Here is a 6,690-nt window from a genome sequence, read left to right on the forward strand (position 1 = left end):
CTGTGACAACTTGGGGGTGGCCATCCTGTGACAACATGAGGGTGGCCGTCCTGTGGCGGCCATCTTGTGATGACGGGGTGGCCATCTAGTGACACAAGGGTATGGGGCAATTTGCATATTACCTCTTTATTATATAGGATTTCGGAGAGGAAGGTAGAGATAGGAACATCAATGATGAGACCTAGCCTGGAATCAAACCCAGGACCTCCTGGTTCATGGGTTGATGCTCAACCACTGAGCCATGCCAGCAGGATGCCACCACAGCCTTTTGAAAAGAGATGTCCAGGATTCCTGGAGCCACAGTGAGACAGCCTTGGATAGGGACCCCTGGGCCTGTCACTGGAAATTCCTTTCAGCCTCTCCTTAGAGGTGAATGTGAATGAGCACTCCCCTGGTGTCAGCTGGACTTCTGAGGCCTGCCTGCAAAGCTCGGAGGTGGCTTAGGCACTTGGAAAGAACTTCATTCGAAATGTTTTCTACAGAAACAAGTGCTGAGCTCATTGCGTTAAACTTGGTATTGGTCATTTCTGTAGAGTCCTGGGCTCTATTCTTTTAGAACCCAGTCAGGTCTTTAAGATGATGATGGGCCCTACATTAAAAGAATGCTCCTTGCCCTGGCCGGTTTGGCTCAGTGGATAGAGTGTCAGCCTGCAGACAGAAGGGTCTCGGGTTGGAATTCCTACAAGGGCACATACCTTGGTTGCAGGCTCAATCCCTGGCCAAGGTTGGGCACATGTGGGAGGCAAACAGTCAATGTGTCTCTCTCACCTTGACGTTTCTCTCTGTCTCCTTCCACTCTCTCTGACAAGCAATGGAAAAAATAACCTCGGGAGAGGATTAACAAAGAAATAAAAAAGAATGCTGCTTGGTGTGACATGTCACCAGCCTGCAGCCGAGTGCAGCTCCGCATCACTGACCAAAGCAGACCTGCAGTACAGCCCCCTTCCTTCGCTTCTCAGCTTGTCTGGCATTGCCATGGAAACGCTGAAAGAACCTGTTTCAACCAAACTTTCAGGGAGCATCTCTCCCACAACTACACAGCCACATCCCAAAGGAATAACCAAGTGTGACATGAAAACCTTAAATGCTGCTGCTATTCCAAAGAGGACTTTTTTTTTTTTTTTTTTTTTACTTTGTGCGCAAAAGGTCATCTGATGACTTCTGATAAAATTTTAAATTAATGGGTGCCTTTCAACCCCATTTGCTTTCTTGTCTACCCTGCATTGGGAAATCTGCCTTTTTTGTTGTTTTTATGCCTTTTCTAATTAAATGGTTTATATGGATTTGAGTATGGTCTCGTGTGCGCTCTCCAGTCTGCTGTCTCTGACCAATATTTCCCTCTGTGATGAAGAAGGAGTGCCGCTTTCAGATTTAACGTGTGATTGTCCTCACAATTCTGAGATTTGAGCTCGTTCTCCCCAGGGAGACTGACTTCGAAATCTGTTGGTTTCAACTCCGCTCTCCTTGACCTTCACCAGATTTCCTGACGTGTCCTGGGCTCTTCCGTTCCGGGTCTGCCTCTTGGAAACAGCCCCAGAGAGCAAGGAAACACCCAGAGGCAGGGGGGCATCAGAGGGCCTCTGATTTGATGGCCAAGTGTCAAGGGCATTTCTTTGATGTATTAATAGATGGTCCATATGGGCCATGCACCTCTTCATGAACTTCTCACATCTATCCATAGGGGGCAGGAACCGTTTGCCTTCTTATTTCACAAAGGAGAACACAGGCTCAGCCAGGTTGGGGGTGGAGTGGGGTGCTTTGAGGGAAAAGGTGAAGGGATTAAGAAATACAAATTGGCAGTAACACAATAGTCATGGAATGTAAAGTCCAGCACAGGGAATATAGTCAATAATATTATAACAACTGCATCATGTCAGGGGGGTACTAGACTTATGGGGGAGCAGGTTACTTCATAAGTTATATAAATGTCTAACCACTATACCTGAAACAGATAATATTGAATGCTAATTGTAATTGGAAAAAAATAATAACAGTGAAGTAACTTTACCCAAGGCAACACCACCAGTAAGCAGTGGAACTGATTCAAAACCAGGTTTGTCTTAACTCCCAAAACCACTAAGTTTAAACCAGAAAACCCCACCCTTCCATTCCCAGCGCTGCTCAGCCTTGAAATGCCTGCGCCCAGCCCCAGCCCCAATGCAGGCTTCCCCTGAGTTAGTCCCCGAAGCCCTCACTAGTAGGAGAGAGCACCGTGTTGGGGATTGGCTGCCCCAAAGTTAACGGGAGGCCCAGGTGGATCAGAAAGGTCTGGGAGCCAGGAAAGTGAGTTCCCTAGAGAGTATTTTATTTATGATTCTGGGTAAGTTTGGTGTTCAGCCCCAAAGTCAAAAAGGGAAGCAAATGAGTCTTTCATTTAAAAAACTCATCTTTTGCCCTGACCTATTTGGCTCAGTGGAGAGAGCGTTGGCCTGGGGACTGAAGGGTCCCAGGTTTGATTCCAGTCAAGGGCATGTAACTTGGTTGCGGGCACCTCCCCAGTAGGGGGTGTGCATGAGGGAGCTGGTCGATGTTTCTAACTCTCTATCCCTCTCCCTTCCTCTCTGTAAAAATCAATAAAATACATTTTAAAAAAAATAAAATAAAAAACTCATCTTTTATTTGTAGGCACTAGAAGCCAAGACATCTTGTAATATTTCTAAAATCATTAAAATCTTGCCCAGCCAGCATGGCTCAATGGTTGAACATCAACCTATGGACCAGGAAGTCACGGTTCGATTCCCAGTCAGGGCACAGGTTGTGGGCTTGTTCCCCAGTGTGGGGTGTGCAGGAGGCAGCCAATCAATGATTCTTTCTCATCATTGTTTCTATCTCTCCCTCCTTTCTCTGAAATCAATAAAAATATATTTTTTAAAAATAAATCATTAAAAGCTTTTTAAATTATAACTTCTTTTTCACTTCAGTACATTTAACATCTCATTCGTTTTCATTATTTTCTCACACAGTTGTGATTGTCGTGGCTGCCCTACCCCTCGTACACCCCCGAAACTCTGGGGAAGGGCCAGGGTGGGAGGGAGCATTCTTCTTTGCTATTTCACCCTCCTTTTCCCTTTATGCCTCCTACCTCCAGGGGCTTTTGGGTCCTGGAAATCATGGATGGGAAAACTAAATGTCAGCACCTGGCCTTTTCTTGTGTGAAAGTGTCCCATCCCCTTTCCCAGCACCTGGTACTCACTGGAGCTGTGGACATACCGAGTGCCCTCAGGAGACAGAACACCAGCCTGCTCCCATTCTCTGTCCTCACAATGCCTGTGCTGGCCCTGAACTCCCGCTGTCCTTGGGATGAATGGTTCTCAGACTTCCTTAGAGCGAACCCTTCTTGCTGAATGAAGGGCAGGACCTAGTAAGCCACCCTTGAGCCCGGAGTTCCATGGGAGCCACTCAGGGTAACGCCAGATTTGATGATTTAGAAAAAGCTTCCCCACATTTGCCCACATATCCCATGACACATCAAGACTCAGTTGCCTCAGAAGAGCCCCTATGAATTAAAACACACAAAAGCAATGGCAGCCGAGACCGGTTTGGCTCAGTGGATAGAGTGTCGGCCTGCGGACTGAAGGGTCCCAGGTTCGATTCCGGTCAGGGGCATGTACCTGGGTTGCGGGCACATCCCCAGTAGGAGGTGTGCAGGAGGCAGCTGATCGATGTTTCTCTCTCGTCGATGTTTCTAACTCTCTATCTCTCTCCCTTCCTCTCTGTAGAAAATCAATAAAATATATATTTAAAAAAAAAAAAAGCAATGGCAATTAAAGGTTTATCTTTAGAGTCACTAATGCTCCTGACTAACAACTGTGGACAGATTCTTTTCACTAAACAGACTGCCTTCCTTCCTCTGACTTCTATGTGACCTTGAAGACCCATGATTCCCCTTTGTGCCTCAGTTTCTTCAGCTGTCAAAGAGGGAAAATCCGAGAGCCACTTTCCTCAGGGGACCTCCGAGTAATGAAGGTTGACTGGAAACTTAGGAGTTATTTCTATTCTTCTGCCAGTGAAAGTTGAGGGGGAAGGCCTTTGGCTGCTTCTTGAGATCCCTGGGATGCAAAAGGGTGCCCTGAGGAGGAGAAAGAATCATTTGAGAAGAGCCCAGAGTCTCAAGGGAGGGGAGGGTTCAAAGCCCCAAGACTGCGTTGTCTGATTCAAGCAGGGCCCAGGACAGGAAGGCAAGTGAGGTTACAAAAAATAAATAATTTTTAGAAACTATATATAGGTGTGTGTGTGTGTGTGTGTGTGTGTGTGTGTGTGTGTGTTTGAGAAAAGAGTAAGGCTTTACACATAGGCACAAGTGTTGGTGATGGGGTACCTGGTTTGGACTGGTAAAGAACACCCCACTTCTGCCCACTATGGCTATCAGGAGAGAGCAAGGACACTCTTTCAGGCAATGCTATGGAAGCTCAGAGAGCCAGTGCTGCAATAGTGGGGTACTCCAGGAGCTGGGTAGGTGTGAGGATGGAGGTCTGATGAAGTGCTTACAAAGGGGCCTGGAGCCCTGGCCAGTTTTCTTAGTGGTTAGAGTGCCAGCTGGCGGACCAAAGGGTCAATTCCAGGTCAAGGGCACGTACCTCAGTTGCAGGTTCCATCCCTGGCCCTGGTCCAGGCATATTCAAGAGGCAACCAATCGATGTATCTCTCTCACATCATTTCTCTCTCTCTCTCTCTCTCTCTCTCTCTCTCTCTCTCTCTCTCTCTCTCCTCTCTCTCTCCTTTCTCTCCATTAAAAAAAAAAAAATCAATGGAAAAAATCCTCAGGTGAGGATTTAAAAAATAAAAAGTCAAAGGGGCTCAAGATCTCTGCGCTACCCCTAACTTCCTCAAATGTTCCCAAAGAACCAGGCCAGCCCATATGACCGATGCTATCTTAATAAAGGTAGCAGAATCAGTGTTTCTTCCTAGGAGTTATAAAGCCCACACATCCAACTTCAAAATGGGGATGCTGCCTTCCCCACCATGGCACTGGGCTATTGGAAAAATATTTAACGGAATGATACAAAGATGTTTTTAAAATGAGAAAATGCCCAGCTGGCTGAGCATCGACCTATGAACCAGAAAGTCACAGTTCAATTCCAGGTCAGGGCACATGTCCAGGTTCAGATCTGCTGCATGTGTCTTATTCTGTGCCCATGTGTTACCTGGGGGCCTGTTTTCACAGTAGATGGCAGGAGTGCAAGAGGCCAGCCAAATTGTATTAGCACATTGGAGGCCTCTGCTCACATCATACCCACTAGTATCCCACTGGCCAAAGGGAGTCCTATGGCCAAGACCACATCAGTGGGGCAGGAATATACACTACTCACAATGGGAGGTATTTGCTGAACAATAATCCAACTATCACACAAACTATCATATTTCTACATGATAACATGTAGAAAACAACTACAAAAATACTTCTATGTTATCATTCAAAATAAAAATACTTTACATTTGTATTACAGTTTATAGTTTTTTAAAAATATATATTTTTATTGATTTTAGAGAGGAAGGGAGAGGGAGAGAGAGATAGAAACATCAATGATGAGAGAGAATCATTGATCACTGCCTCCTGCATGACCCACACTGGGGATTGAGCCCACAACCCGGGCATGTGCCCTGACCGGGAATTGAACCATGACTTTCTGGTTTATTTTTTTCCCACCTTCACCCATTTTCCCCACCCGATGCCCTCATTTCTGTCAAGCATAGTTTGTTCTCCATGTCTATGAATTTGGTTTTTTAAGATCCCACATGTAAGTGAATTATAGAGTATTTGTCCTTTTCTGTCTGTCCTATTTCACTTAGTATAACACCCTCAAGGTCCATCCATGTTGTCTCAAATGGCAAGATTTCCTTCTTTTTATAGCTAAATAATATTGCATTGTAATGTGTACCACGTTCTCTTTATCCATTCATCCATTGATGAACACTTAGGTTGGTTGCATGTCGTGGCCATAGTGAATGATGATGCAATGAACAAGGGGGTGCGGATACCTCTTCAAGGTAATTGTTTCATTTCCTTCTATACATACCCAGAAGTGGAATTTCTGGATCATTTGGTAGCTCTATCTTTAATTTTTTGAAGAACCACTCTACTGTTTTCCATAGTGGCTACACCCAATTACATCCCCATTGTAAGATATTTTCTTGCTTGTTTTTCTAATCCAATATAGTAAATTCTCTTACGGACTCTAAAACTAATCATGTTTTCACCATAGCCCAAAACTAAGCACATTAGTCTGGTCAAAAAAAAATTGAAACAACACAAGAAGAAAATCCAAGCTCCAGTTTGAGAGTATGTGTCTCCTCGTCTGCAAAGCAAGGGTTTGGGTTGTATGGTTTCTTGTAGCCCTTTGTACTCCAACATTCTTTGATTATGGTCCATTTGCCCCCACAATCAGGTACATCTTCCACTCTAATGTAACAATCCAGGGTCTTTGCACCATTCATGTGCTTTTCTTCCAAATCTGCCACCATGCTACCAACTCGGCACCACTATCTAAGTCAGGCCACAGAGCTCTATAACTTTGATTTTGGGGCAGGTTGACAGGTTACCAACGCACTCAAATATATCCCAGGGACAAAAATGATACTAAGAGGTTAAATGACCATGCCAACCAATGTTAGAGCAAGTGAAATCAGCCTTCTGCCTCCCCAAAGAGCAGAATTACAATAATAGAGCTAATGTTACATAGCTAAAAGAAT

This window comes from Myotis nattereri (genome assembly GCF_964212035.1).
Source record: "Myotis nattereri genome assembly, chromosome: 8".
Taxonomy (NCBI): domain Eukaryota; kingdom Metazoa; phylum Chordata; class Mammalia; order Chiroptera; family Vespertilionidae; genus Myotis; species Myotis nattereri.